At 41.3% G+C, this 15,549-nt stretch overlaps 1 long non-coding RNA gene across 1 annotated transcript; it reads right to left on the reverse strand.

Moving 5' to 3' along the window:
- Positions 1-445: 445 nt before the first annotated feature.
- Positions 446-13,537, reverse strand: LOC140588633 (uncharacterized). The gene is made up of 3 exons (XR_011989766.1): positions 13,326-13,537; positions 13,012-13,043; positions 446-673 (listed from the first exon to the last, which is right to left on the reverse strand). It is a non-coding gene; the product is annotated as an uncharacterized lncRNA (long non-coding RNA).
- Between the last annotated feature and the right edge of the window lie 2,012 nt (positions 13,538-15,549).

A 15,549-nucleotide genomic window follows, 5' to 3' on the forward strand; every position in this document is an offset into this window, starting at 1 on the left:
TCTAGTGCTAACGACTTGAGGATTCTACAGGGTTCATCAACCTGCTATGCCAACCAGTCAGTCAGAATTGAGAAAGCACTCTGGATGGAGTGCAACACTTCTTCTATGAAAAACAAAGTCCAGTTGCTATTGCATAACCCTTTTTTAGGATAACCATGACCTGGATAACTGAGAATCTCCACAGACATCTGTCATAAATTAAGTTTTTTTTGGGGTGCATTTTGCACCCCCGAAGAAAGTATGCCAGCGATAATTGACGTCAACACTTTTTCTATCATTTTCTGCATGACCGTATGTAAAACTGGTGCACTTACAATGTCCTAGAGGATAACTGCTGAAATTTTAATAACAACATGGTAGTAGCCATAGAAATGGGCAGGGGGTGCAGAACGCACCCCAAGGAACCATTGAGGGTTAATATGGCCAGTATCAAAAGTCTCTTTTAAATAATCATACTGTGTCGTACTTAATCGTAAATTGATTAAAAAAAAATAATGTAAGTACATGGGTTAATTCATAAGTGTTTCCATTTTCACATTTCTCGAGGGTTAGACTTGCATTAGTCAGGTTAGGGTATAAAAAAGTTACACGGGCAAATAAAATCTTTGCATAAGCTTTTGCATCACCAGTTTACCTTTTCTGGACACAGTGTTGGAGTCTTCTCAATGGTCATCTGCAACAAAGAACAAATACAGCATCAGCAGGCTCAATGGTTAACCTGAATACCGTAAGCAAATCAACAAATAGAAAACATAATGGGGAAAAAACGGTGGTATTGTTGCATTCATAATTCATTGTACACAGGGACGGATTATGGGTTGTGTGGGCCCCTGGGCCCTTGGCAGCCAAACGCCCTTGTAGGAATTATTAGCTCAGGTAAATTTTAATATCTCCACCAATATGTTTCAATTAATTAAAGTTTAATTAATTATTATTTAATGCTGATTATTAATCAATCGTTATGCCAAATGGTCGGCTCCTCCAAACTCGATTGCGGTATCCCTGTGAGTCTGTTAATGTGAGACTTAAATGGGATTCACTAATTACCAATATCACTTAGTAACCTGGGTTAGAAGGCTCGTCCACCGAGCTGCATCACCAGATAATGTAAACGATTGGTAGCAGAGCCCCCCCCCTCATGGCCGATGAGAGAGAGTCTCGCGATGTTTCAGGCGAGTTTGAGGTTCAGAGCGTGTAGCAAGATCGCACAGAGGCAGGAACTTATTATGAGACACACAATGACGGAGGCTAAAGTTGTGTAAAAGACATGCATTTATTCCTAACTAACACTACAACTAACATAAGACAGACATTACACCTAACACAAACAACAAACACGAAATAACGGAATACAACAAACAATGTAATTATGAAAATGCAATGACCGGATTTAAATGAGTAACCTTAAATGGGAAATACTGTTCTGCAAAGCAAGCACAGTTTGTGGAAACACGACCCTAAAGTCTTATAGCAGGTTAACAGAACAGCTTAAGTTGTTAGAATGAAAGGAAGTTGGTTTACTTGGTTGAAGAGTGGGGGGGGGTCTTGGCAGTTGATGGCAGAGCTGCTGAGCTGATGGCACTCAGGAAGGCGCGGCGTTTGGAGCAGTGGAGTGGAGCCCCTTTGGATTATCTCTCCTGGTGAAGCTTTGTCTTGGGTGCTGTTCTCTGTTCAGCTGGGCCTTCACCGGAGGGTTTCTGGTGGGCTTCTCGTCTCCCGGGCTGATGGTCTTTTCCGTACGGCTGCTGGGTGTTCTCTGCGCTGCTTTGTTCTGAGGTCCAGGTTTTTATGGTCTAAAGTTCATGAATAGGGATGACCAGGAATTCGAATCCTGGCCCAATGGCTGGCCATCCATTTGGCGGGCTTTCAGAAGGGGGTCTGTATCAGTCCTTTTGGGATTTATGGCCCAACTGAATCTCCCTTTACTGATGATTTTCATTAAGCTGTTATAACTTTTGATACATCCACTTTTATGGTAATCACTGACCAGATTTAGAATCAGGAGTGATTTTCCATCAGTTTGACACCAAACATGCCATACCAGCTTCACAGGTACATACCTCATACCATCTGCATTAATTGATTAAACAATTAATTATTTTATCTATGTGACTCATTCACATCAGTATGGGATACAGGTGTTTTGGGTTGCACCTCAACAGATGTTACACTTTGTGCAGATATTACATCAAATATTCATATTACAAACAGCACATCTTATCCATAGATAGGCGTGGCCGTTAGTTTGTGGTAATAACAATATAAGTTGCACATCTGGAAACAACATATTTTGTTTGGTGTGGCTTATGCCAATTCATCTTCTCCAGAATGGATAAGATACACCTAAATTCAGTTCTTTTAACATAGCATGGTAGAAACAAAGAAACTTGGTAACCGTCCACCAAGATCAGATAAGGACCACAAAGGAATGTTGGAAGAGAAGGGGGGGGGGGGGGGGGGTTTAACAAAGCAGACTCTCTAAAAGTTAGTACACATTGGTTACACTCACTTTCCAGATTCTTCTGGTATACCATGAGAACATACATACAATGGTAGCTATACCTATCTATTTATTTAAATTTATATGTGTTCAAGTGCAAAGGGGTGAAATAGGTGATACTCCGTGAACATGGTTATAAGGGTGGCACACAAAACACTAAGATTGTCTAAGGACACATACAAACATAACGTATCTGTATATTGAGACTAGTAGTCGTGAGTAAATCAATATACAGGGTATACAAAAGCAAACTTAAATGAAATTTCCTTTAGGGTGTTCGTCTGTTGGGTGAGTGAGATGTAAGGCAGAGTGTATGGGGAGGGGGTTGTGTGCCAAGTCGAGGGACCCCTGTCCGTGAAGTCCACTCTGCTTGTCTGTAGGTCCCTAAATCTTTGGGCAATAAAAGTTGGAGTGCTGGCCTCCCTGGTTATCTGTGTGTGTGTGTGTTTGTGTGTGTAACCCCCCCCTTTGGTGCCTCTCGTACCAGGCTCGGCCTTGTCTCAGGCCACCTGGAATTTAGGCCCTGTGATATGTGCATGTGTGATCCTACACCCTCCATCCATGTTTCCATCAGAGGCCCTATAGGGTCAGGGGCCCTTGTAGGCAGAGGATCAAAGAATGTAGGCCCTCTAAAATAGACAAACGAAAATACATTGTTGATAAGCGTTGCAAATTGTTTTGGGCTAGGGGCCCCACGGGCCCCCTGCACCCCAAGGGCCCCTGGGCAGCGGTCCCGCTGGCCCGGTCCGTAATCCGTCCCTGATTGTACAGAATAGGGTTGGGTGATGTGTAACTTCTTCGCATATGACAATGTCTACAGTGAAACAATTGGATCATGACATGGGGGAAGGGTGATGTTTTGGTCGTCTTGTAAATGTACTACAAATTTCTATAAAGTTTCTTTTACACTATTTAATGACTATTTATAAATTCATCAAGTACTTGAATACCATTAATTTATTTCATATTATTGTAGTTACAGTAATCCCAAAGCTGACATTTCAGATGTACCTCTTTAGAAGGTATAGATGTTGAACCACACAGGAGAAGTAGGTCCCTATGAATCATCAGGGCCTCATATAACATCCTGGTTCACACCATACTCAACACCACATCTAGTGTGTGTGTGTGTTTACAGTAACATGGTTACACCTGTTATTAAGAACCTTCCGTACCAAGAGGCTTTTCTGAAAGGTGAGAGTGGACAAGCAGGTCCCTACAATCCACATGGGCTTCATAGAACACATTCTAGATTACACCTTAATATACACACACATAAGGCCCTTACTTGCGTTCCCATATACCATGTTCCTGTATACGCATACACATGCACAATGGACTTGAGGCAAAATGATACCCTAAACTGAACTGTGGGATATTATTAAAATATTATGTTTCACATTGTCTAGATTCCAGACACAAAACTCCAAACATCAAACACTCTGCTGCAGCTTTAAACTCAAGTCTCAAAACTCCCACAAATAGACTTTGCAAAGAAGAAAAATGTTCATCCATTGGATGAATCAAATGGAAACTAGTGCTGAACTAGAAAACTAAACTTTGAAAGCTAACATAAATAAAGCTAATATAAATAAAGGCCCCCCTAAAATACATCCTTTTTTTGTTTTTCGGGGGACTTGCCCCTTTAAGCTTAATTTGGCTATCACTGATACATAATATATTTAATTGATGTAAATGTTCGCCCTCCAGTTTACAGACCTGTCAATCAGTTTAAGAGCCCCAGCAGGTTCAATTATAATAAAATTTCAGCAGTGAGTTGTAATCAGGCCCGGCACCACGGGGGGTAAGGTGGCGTCGCCCCATCAGAGGGAAAATGCCGCCCCCTCTGTTAAAATAAGCCCTAATTGAACTTTTAAAAAAAAAAAAATAATAATAATATTCATTTTTGAAGACTAATATATAAGTTAGACCACTATAGTTAAAAAATAAAGTCTACGTTTTACATACGTGTCAGTACGTTCTAGACTAGATTTTCAAATCCAGGCACTTGATTGGTCAATTGGGTGAGCAGAGCAAACTAACTCATTCACAACTTTGGGTTTTAGTAACTGGAAATATGCTACGGACACTGCAAAAGGGTTTAACAGACATGCCAATAGTAAAGAACATCAAACGTGTGTGGCTTTTTGGAAAGAGAGACAGTTGCGATGTTCTACAGGCAGTGAGATTTCAACTGTGGTTAATTCCGATCAGCTCTCTCGAAACCGCCTGTATGTCTCTGCCATTGTAGACATTATTGGATTCCTTGTCTCAAACGAATTGCCATTGAGGGGATCCATCGATTCGGTTGATAACCGAGATCAAGCGGGAAGTGGACTTTTTCTGTCTTTGTTTAATTACACTTTGAGACAGAATGAAAAGCTTGGCCGGGCTTATAGTACAGTTCTGAAAAACACTGTTGAGGTATGGTTTAATTTTTAAATGTTTTGGTGTGTTGGCTTGATCGAGAAACAGCTAACAAGCTGTTGTGACGCTAAACACTCTAGAGATAGACTGATAGATACAGACTGGGAGATACACTTAGACTGACAGACACAGGTTGAGAGATGCACTTGATTGATGGATTCTGGCCTCGACATACACTTAGACTGACAGACACAGGTTGAGAGATGCACTTGATTGATGGATTCTGGCTGGGAGATACACTTAGACTGACAGAAAACAGGTTGAGAGATGCACTTGATTGATGGATTCTGGCCTCGACATACACTTAGACTGACAGACACAGGTTGAGAGATGCACTTGATTGATGGATTCTGGCTGGGAGATACACTTAGACTGACAGAAAACAGGTTGAGAGATGCACTTGATTGATGGATTCTGGCTGGGAGATACACTTAGACTGACAGACACAGGTTGAGATGCACTTAAATTAACAGTGACACATAGATATGAAGGGTTCCACTCTTCAAACAGGATCTCTGTGCTCCAGTTGGGATCTATGGCCTCCAAGCACTCCGCTCTTACTGCAGCTCAGCCAGGCTGGGCTGGGCCCGGCGAGGGTGGCGGGGGCCACTCGCACTCGGCCTTCTGTATGAGGGAGATCTGAGTGATGTGGGGCCTCTGACAGCCGTTCTCTGTGTCCTGCTGTCCTGCCCGCCGGCCGCGTGTGTGACGGTAAGAGACCTGTTACAGCTAGTATGCATGGAGTGGGTCCTTGCTGAACCACAGGCAGGCCAGGCCTCGTTCCACATCAGTGTTGTGTGCAGACCTCCCTGTGAGCAAAAACAAATGGCTAATTTAACATGCGCTCTGACAGGCTCCTGAGGGCCTGTGGGCCCAGGGTTTGCTTGTCCTCCTAACGAGCTGGAACAGCCAGGAGCCCGATCTGGATGGGCCCACTACAAGAGCCTGGATAATGAGAGAACAGCCAGGCAGGAACTCTGGTTGTCTACGATACATCTGTCCACATGGATGTAGATCCTAGCCAGATCACAGACTCCCTCATTACAGCACTCAGCCAGGGGACAGCTCTTCCAGGGAATGCTGAGAACGTGAGACCCAAGAGGCGTGTTTTGGACAGAACAGGAGCAGTCAGTCACCGGGTATAATCAGTGAGATTGATGTGCACACCCACCAGGGATATGTGTGCTCCTGTGGAGGGCTGTCATTTTGGGCTCTGCTATTGTGAGTTCCTGTGTGGAAGAAGAGAAGCCTTCCAAAGCAACAGAGTATGGCTGTGTGAGTCACTGAAGGCAGTGTTACCCAAGCACACTGCAGCTCAGCGGCTCCACACGTGTCTCCAGCCCAGAGCATGCTGGGACAGCATGCAGACGGCTCATGCATAGAATTAGCCCTCAATTTCTGGCACAGGGGCTCCATTACCATCACGCCTTAGGGTGTTCTGGGAGAGTGAAACACAGGGTCGACAGGGTCAAACAATGCATCGCCAGTGCTGGACCCAACACCATATTCAGTGTTGCTGGCGTGCCACAGGTTTCTGCTGGACCAGCAGTCTCTGCATGAGCAGCTCTCCATCCCAGCAGCATGGTGGGAAAACCAGCTGTGAGTGGCACCTTCACTCTGTAAACAAAAAAAAGCCCCGTCTATGGCTCACAGCAGATTTTTGGAGCCCTCTGGCGTCCATTCCTGGGAAAGACAACATTCCATTTGCTGGGCTGCTTGGCCCGTCAGTGTTTTGATGAGCCATAGCCATAGTTTATCCGACGTCCTCCCTTGTAGGCTCTTCGGAAAAGTGTTTTAGTCCATAGGCCCGTGTGTTACCAAAATGGTTAACCTCTCCCTGTCAACCGGTGTGTTTCCCAATAATTTTAAACATGCCATAGTGGAGCCATTATTGAAAAAAGTAGGCTTAGATGTAACGGACCCCAACAGCTTTAGGCCTATTTCTAAGCTTCCGTTTCTTTCTAAGCTCCTTGAGAAGGTGGTCTATGAACAGTTGTCTTCTTTCCTGAATCAAAATAACATCTTTGAACCGTTTCAGTCCGATTTTCGTAAATACCATTCTACGGAAACGGCTTTACTGAAAGTGTCCAGCGACATTATGATGGCTGCTGATTCTGGAGAACACACTGTTCTGGTTCTCTTGGACCTGTCTTCAGCTTTTGATACAATTGATCATCAGGTCCTGCTGATGAGACTGAGGGATCAAATAGGTTTATCAGGGACAGTTTCACAGTGGTTTTCTTCTTATCTATCAGGGCGTAGTTTTAGTGTTACAGCAAACCAAATAAGGTCTGAGTCTGCGGATTTATTGTGTGGAGTGCCCCAAGGCTCTGTCCTGGGTCCTGTTCTTTTTTTGCTGTATTTGACCCCTTTGGGTAAGATCATCCAACAGTTCAGTGACGTTTCTTTCCACCTATTTGCCGATGATATTCAGCTGTATTGCTCTTTTAAACCATCTGAGATGCATACATTAGATTCTTTGTTTCATTGTTTAGTGGAATTAAAAAAATGGCTAAGCATAAACTCCCTTCAGCTAAACGCAGACAAAACTGAAACTCTGGTTATTGCCCCTGTTGATTCAATCCCGGGGATTAAACAGTTCCTGGGTAATCTAGGCCTGTCTGTGAAGTCCAGCCTTAGAAATCTGGGAGTTATATTGGACAGTGAAATTTCATTTATGCAGCATTGTAAGCAGCTAACGAGAAACTGTTTTTTTCAGCTTAGGAACATCTCCAAACTTAGATCAATGGTCTCACGAGATGATTTGGAGCTTCTCATTCATGCTTTTGTGTCTTCACGTTTAGACTATTGTAATAGTTTGTTTTCATGCCTGAATAAAAAGGAGCTCCTTTGTCTGCAATTAGTACAAAACTCTGCAGCGAGAATCTTGACTCGCACTAATAGGAGCACTCACATATCCCCTATTTTAAAACAACTTAATTGGCTGCCTGTGTCTTTTAGATATAAGTTTAAGATTCTGGTTCTGGTTTTCAGAGCCTTACATGGACAGGCTCCGTTTTATATTAGCGACTTGATCCACCTCTGCACCTCTGCGCATGCTTTGAGGTGTATGGATCAAAATTTGTTGAAAGTTCCTCGCACTTATTTTCGCACTAGAGGTGACCGTTCTTTCCAGGCTGTAGCTCCTAGGCTTTGGAATGATCTTCCCTCCTCTTTGCGTTTAATGGAATCTGTCGTCAGTTTTAAGAGAGAACTAAAGACTCATTTATTTGTCCAGGCGTTCAAATAGTTATTTATGGGCAGTTATGATTTTTGTGTGGTCTTGGCTTTTTTTGTTATGTTTTTCTTTGTTTACTATGTTGTGAAGCACCTTGTGGCTTTTGCCTGTGAAAGGTGCTATATAAATAAAGACTACTTATTTACTTACTCTATGACCTCATTTGTATAAATGGTAACAAAGCAGCAAGCAAAATTACGAAGTTTCTGCTAAAAGCATAATTATTTGTGTTAGTGCAAGTGCATAGTGTCCTTTGTCAAAATGCAGCATATTTCAATTTACAGTGCAGTAAAATTTCATTGAAATTCACTGAAAGTTAACTGTTTTGAACAGATTATCTAAACGTTTGAAAAATCGGCTGTAGTTGTACAAAGTTTTGCTGGTGGGAAACACTGACTGAGAGAAGTATTCATGAAATTTGGGGGAAGTGGTGATTGAATGCAAATTGAGTCAAAGCAATGCAAAAGTATTCATAGTTTAGCTCACATAGTCCAATGGTATGGTGCATGTGTTAAGTGTTTGGAAAAAGTGGACATGGAATTGAGACACGTGTTAAAATGACTGGAAAAAAGTGCAATGCATTTAACCCGAGTGTGTTTTATGGCTTCACTGTGAGGCTTGACTGTATCTCCCTCCTCAATGATCAGTTTAATCTAGCTGGTGAAGCTGAAGGCAAAGCGGGAAATTAGTTTAGTCATGACTTCAGAAATTACCCTGACAAGGGATTCTGTACAATCAGAGATGGAGCTGCTGGTTGGGCTGGTCATCGCCTGCTTTTTCTAACTGATGTAGGTCTGAATGTAAAGTTTCAAACTGCTTAATATGTATTAATCTGTTTTATAATGTTCACACAAAAAGAGCTTTTAATGTGTGTTGCACCTTACATCTTCTACTGTACAATGTTATTCTGCATTTGATTCCTCCTTGAATGGGGGGTGAAGAGAAATAACTAGCAAGAGAGACAGAGAGAAACTATTCGGAGGTGCTATTGTCCAAAGTTGAACTGATTGTCCAAAGCCTTTTTGTTGTCAAATTTAAAAAAGTTAATCTAAATCACCTATTACCCACTGTAATCCTTTCTATACCCACCTCTGTATGACTTCACAGAGCATCACTACCAACAAAATAAGAGGGTTACAGTTAAAGTAGGTGAAAAGGAAGGAAGAAACCTTGGGAGGAACCAGATTCAAAGGGGAAGCCCATCCTGCAAGAGCTGGCAGAGGAAGTGATATGAGCAAAATGGCAAAGTCCCAATTCACACTGTCCATGTTTTAAGATTAAAATGAGTAAAAAGTGGCCGGTCCTGATTTCGTGTCTTACATCACACTCCAAGATGGTCACTGATTGGTGGGCTCTGAGATGGACCTGTGATCTGAAAACCACAAACCATTTACATTTAATTTTGAAATATTAAAAAAATATTAATTAATTCAGAATATTTATTAAATTAAAATAATGACGAAAATACATTAAATATATATTTAAGACTTAAGCAATGCAATAAGACTTTTACTTTCACTAATTAATAAACCAATATTAAACTTTGACCAGCAGGTGGCAGCAAAGCATGTGTGAAGAAGAGGCCATCAGCGGTACAAAGCACTGGCTGTACAGGTTCCAACACTGCAGACAAACCTCCCTGTTTAACTGACTCACATGGTATGACTAGACAGATTGAGCAGGGCCGCATGAGAGAGGTCTCACTGCAGTTAGTGTAACTATTTATTTTACAACTTTTCTGTCTCATTCTGCTTCATAAAGGGCACACCCCACTTCCAACTTCCTCTGACGCAAGGAGATTCGTGCACAAATGGCTACAGCATAAACTGAAACAATAATGATATATAAAAAGGCATTTCATACAAACACAGCATAACCTTGCTGATAAAGCCTTGCAGTTTGTGCATTTATTTACACTAATAGTGGGTGTATGCTAATTATATTAACAGGATTAATAAGCCAGTATATTTAATCAGAATTCCCTAAGACCTGTGCTTTGTATTGGCCCCTCCCATTTTGACAACAACAAACTACATGTCACTGCAGGGCTTTAGAGACTAACTACTCCAATAATTGCGTAGTGATATTGAAGAAGAACATGTCATCGACTACGCCCACTAATCATGCCAGCCTTAATACATATATCAATAAAAGTTTTTACATTTTTAATACGTATTGTCTGCGGTTATGTGATAACGAAGACCTAAATATATATTTGCTTTAAATATGTGACTCATGTTAGAGAAAATATAAGTAAACCATGAGGACAGAAAAGTCACTGAATAACAGGAATGACCGACATATAGTGCCAAACAGATAAGGTGCAAAGACTGTACTCATAGTACAAACAAAGTAAACGTAGTGCACTATGTAAGGTAAGTTGTAAATTTGTTTGCACTTTGCAGCTTACCTTGCGTTGACTCTTTGTAGTACGGTCCCCACGACGGTGGTGGAAATATAAGGGGCTGGTTATCAGGGGGCATGGATTTTGTGGCAGTTTCTATATTGGCGTTGCTGGTGGAGGGAGCCGCATTTGTGGGTTTGTATTCTGCAATGGCTTGAATGCCCTGTGTATTAAGGCGAACTTGTGGACGATTACATCGTCCACACAGCATAGAATTAATAAGACTTGTTCACTGTCCCCCTGTTGCTGTAATATTCTGGGAAGTTGTGATTGTTTAACTCCTCTGCGCACAGTTAGGAGCTACTCCAACTCCACCTAGCAGACATACGTACGAGGAGATTGCGGTATGGAATGATTCTGTCCCTGTATGGACTAATCATCCCCAAATTCTATTGCGTCCATGATTCACCTATATCATTGTGCTAAGGTTGAGCAGCACAACATGTTTTTCTCAGATCTCAAGACCAGACGATAGTGAGGATAGCTGAGAAGATCACTAGAGTCTCTCTCCCCTCCGTCATGGACATTCATATCACACGCTCCATCTGCAAAGCCACCAACATTGTGGATGACCCCACCCACCCCTCACATTATCTTTTCACCCTCCTAGCGTCTGGAAAAGCATTCAGGCCGTCACACCCAGACTCAGGAACATGGTGTCAGACTACTGAACTCTCAGGGACTGATCTGATACCACACACACACACACACACACCATAGCTGTCAAGTCTCCCGTTTTGGCCGGGAAACTACCGTATTTTACCTCTCTTTCCCGCCGTCCTCCCGTATTAGTATTTTCCCATAAATCTCCCGTATTATAAGATCATTTAAAAAAAAATTCATCTGCCTCTCCAAACTGAACTGTCAGTAGCCTCGCGAGAACTGCCACCTGCAGTAGTCTTCAGGTCATTCACAACATTAACCAGGTCATAAATGCGGAATTTTAAATGGCAATGCTGTGTGCTAAAAACAACGTTACTTTCACCTTCTGTGACGTCTTCAACAAGAATACAAATTCTGCAACAAATCTGTATAATAAGTCATTAGTGAATGCCAGAGAGCCACATGAGTGAACATGAGAAATTAAGAGAAAATGTGTAATGAAAATAAAATGTAAATGACAAGTGGTTATTTTAGATTTCTTGTACACCTGTCTTAAAATGTAAGGGATACTGTAGCTTGGTTGGGCTGGTGGGATGGCTCGCGGTGGGTGCCGGAAAATTTCCCTTATTTTCCAATCCAAAACTTGACAGGCATGACACACACACACACACACACACAGGTCTGTAATTATATCTTCGTGGGGACTCACCATTCATTTCTATGGGGAAAACTGTAATCCCAACATGACAACCTTAACTCCTTCCCAGCCCTAACTTTAACCATAAGTAATCAAACCAAATACAAGACTTCTGGCATTTTCAGTTTTTTGATTGTATTGACAGATCTTTGTGGGGACCTGAAAAATGCCCCCCAAAGGATCAAAATAACAGGCTTTTGTCACATTGTGGGGGACATTTGGTCCCCACAATGTAATATAAACCTAATCCACACACACACACAGATTAGGTATCTGAGTCTTTGTGGGGATTCTCAATTCATTTGTATGGGCATATCCCCAATCCTAACTATGGCAACCTTAATCCTTAATCCCTACAGTACTAACCAAGAAGTAACAGTAAGTAACCAAACAAAATACAAGACTTTTGGAATTATTATTCCTTTGATTGCATTCACAGAATTTTATAAAACTGAGTGAGTTTTTTCTTTTGGAGACCAAAAACATGTCCCTACAAAGTCAAATTAACATGTTTTAATAACACCAGGGCTCTCAAGTGTCACGCATTGAGAGTGATAGTCACTCTTTTCAGTCTTTTGTCACGCACTCCCGCCACACATTGTATTTCTCACGCGGAAAAATAATTTGTAGGCTAATATGCCGCAGAGCCCAATTTTTCCCCAGACCAGGGCACAGTAGCGCCTCACTATAAAACAAGCGTGTCTCCGCTGGAGTCTAATGGTGCGTTCGTTTTTCTCTCGGAACTCGGAAATTCTGAGTTGAGTGACATTATGGTGCGTTCGATTATTTCTCTCCAAGTCGGAACTCGGATAAAAACGTCACGAAACGTCAAGAAAAACGTCGCTTCCCGTCGGAAATACGCCTCTTTTATGAAGTCGGACAAGATTTGCCCCAAGAGCCTGTCACTTACCAGGCAATCAAAAAAAAAGAAAGGGCCAACACAATAGCCAATCAGAAAATAGTACGATTGTATCTGGGTAAAATACAACACAACAACCAATGAAAAGTCATCCTGTGGAATGTCACTCTTCAAAATTTGACAGCCCTGTAACACTGTGGGGACATTTGGTCCCCACAACATAATATATACATGACCACCCACCCAAACACACACAGACACACATATACACAGACTGGCTTACCTATATCCTCTATAGAGTCCTTAATGAAATATCTGCAAAGCAGTTATGGCATGGCGTTAGGTTTGAACATGCAGTTTTTAAGGACACTGCACGAATTCTGAACGAAACACTGCACTAATTCTAAAATGATTTTATATGAACTTTATTTAACATAAAATAAAATAGAAATCAAACCAAAATTTAGTCTCTCAAAAAACTTATATGTGACATATCATCGTTCATATTATTAGAAATTAAAAACACCAGGATACAGAATTTGAATAACAAGAACTATATTCTTTCTCAAAAGCCTAAACAACTATCTGAAGACCTACTAGTTCCTGAATTGTAGATGTTGCCTATGAAATTCGCTGAGTTGACGTCGCGCTACCAATATTGCTAAAATGCTAATTGCGTCAACCAGCTATGGAAATACAGCGGCGGTACACCCCCAATACAGCGGTATTACGCATTACTGTAATGTTGCCTAGCAAAAACATATTGTCAAAAAAAATTACAGACAGACTTCATAGACAGAGCTGCGTGGTTACCTATTGACAAGTAGATACCTGATTTGGGGGCTTGAAAGGCGGTTAAATATCCAATCACGCCGAGTTACATTAAGCACAAACTAAAGATACTACTCGTGATTGGACCAGCTTCAAATTTGTCCCGCCCTGACAATAAATTCTTTGATTTCATTCGTTGAACATTAGTGTCCGTACATATCTTCATTTTATTCGACCAATTACAAATATCACGGTGGTTTCCATAGAAACAAAATCATTGCAGGTTAAACACAAACTTTCTGACAGAGAGATGGCACAGAGGTGAGCAGCATCTCTTCGTGTGTTTCTTGCTATTTCTTCAGATTATTTTTTGTTAGCATATTTAATCTTATATTTAATTTTATGTCCTGATATAGTACATGCAAATATTGCGGCAAAATATCGTTGAAATATATTTATAATTAGTAGTTTAAACTGTAGATGCTGTGGCCATTATTCTTAATATGATTGTTTATATTTAAATGGTAAGAGAAAATATTTGTGTTAAACTTAAAAACAATAAGACTTATGGTTGATATGATTGGTTATACTCATCCGGCCTGTGATAATGCATTTCATCTGAAGATGTTATTCTGAAAAGATCGCCTATACGTTTACTTTTTAAATGTCCCATGTTCTTGAAGTAAGATTAACCTTTTGCTAGGTTCGGTACCATGGCGATGTTATAGCGTATCGAAGCAGCGTCATAATTTCGCAAGCTTTACTGTATTGTGAAGCAGTTTTAGCAATTCGGCCGTTACTGCCGGAGTTTCAAGAAGTTGAAAAAATACAGTGCCTAGTTTGGCTTTGCGAGTATCACATACTGTATGGCTAGTTTATTATATGTCTTGTTTATTCACCAGAATGAGAATTGCGAGAGCTGTTTCCTGGACCAACGACCAGTACTGGGGAGCCTGGGACCTGTGGGACGAGGTGATCGACTGGGGAGATAAGGAAGGTTTGGGGGAGTACTCACCAGCGACACCCCCCACTGTCCAGGCTGGGGAGGTTATGGGGGGACTGGGAGGTGTGACTGACTGCACTCAGGGGATAGATGAGGTAAAGGGTGCGATTAGTGGGAAAAAGGTGGAGGTGGCAGAGAGGGAAAAACATGTGGGGGTGACCTCCAGTGTACAGGTGGAGGCCGCCGACCTGAATGTAGGCATTAATAAAATGCAAAATGGAAGCAAGGGGAAGCAAGGTGAGGTGGGGGTGAATGTGAAGGTGGTTAAGGTGGAGGGGGGGAAAATTTCCCTGAAGGCAGAGGATACGAAAGGAAATGTGAAGGTGGAGGCTGTGCAAGTCCAAGTGTGTGAGTTTGGGCTTGCAGAAGTTAATTCTGGGGATGTAAATGTTGAGATTGTGGGGGTAGAAGTAGGGGAGGTAATTATTGAGGGTGCGGACATGGTGAGTGATGTAACCATATTGGAAATTATAGTAAGTGATGTACTAGTTGAGATTATAAATAGAGAAGGAGGTCAGGAGGAAACTGGCGATGTAGAGATAGATGTGGGTCATGTAGAGATAGAAGAGGTAGAAGTGGTGGGAAATTAATATTAAAGTTGAGCTTGTAGAGCTCTTTACATAGAGAAGAGCCAAAATACGAAGAAGATGAAGTTGTGGTTCTGCTGCTGCTGTTTGAGAAACATTAAATAATTGAAACAGTATCAAAGATAATGAATTAAGTGTGATAAATTTTGAGATGTATATGTGGAATGTTTCATAATAATGTTTAATGTTTATTAAGAGAAAAATGTATATTTCTAAGTAGATTTTTAAATTGCTCTTTAAAGTATTATTTTTCAGAATTCCAGAATTACCAAAATCCCCAGGTAAGTTAATTTGATTTCATTTTGTTTAAACTGCACACACATAAAAATGATTAGCCCTGTTATGTATTTGTGTTTTATTTATTGTTTATTTATTAAGCACCGTATCCCTCATCAAGGGCATGTTGTACAGGTCACCTATGTTCCCATAAACTGTAACTTGTCTTGCAGTCTTGTTCCCC

Source organism: Paramormyrops kingsleyae, chromosome 4 (assembly GCF_048594095.1).
Source record: "Paramormyrops kingsleyae isolate MSU_618 chromosome 4, PKINGS_0.4, whole genome shotgun sequence".
NCBI classification, from domain to species: domain Eukaryota; kingdom Metazoa; phylum Chordata; class Actinopteri; order Osteoglossiformes; family Mormyridae; genus Paramormyrops; species Paramormyrops kingsleyae.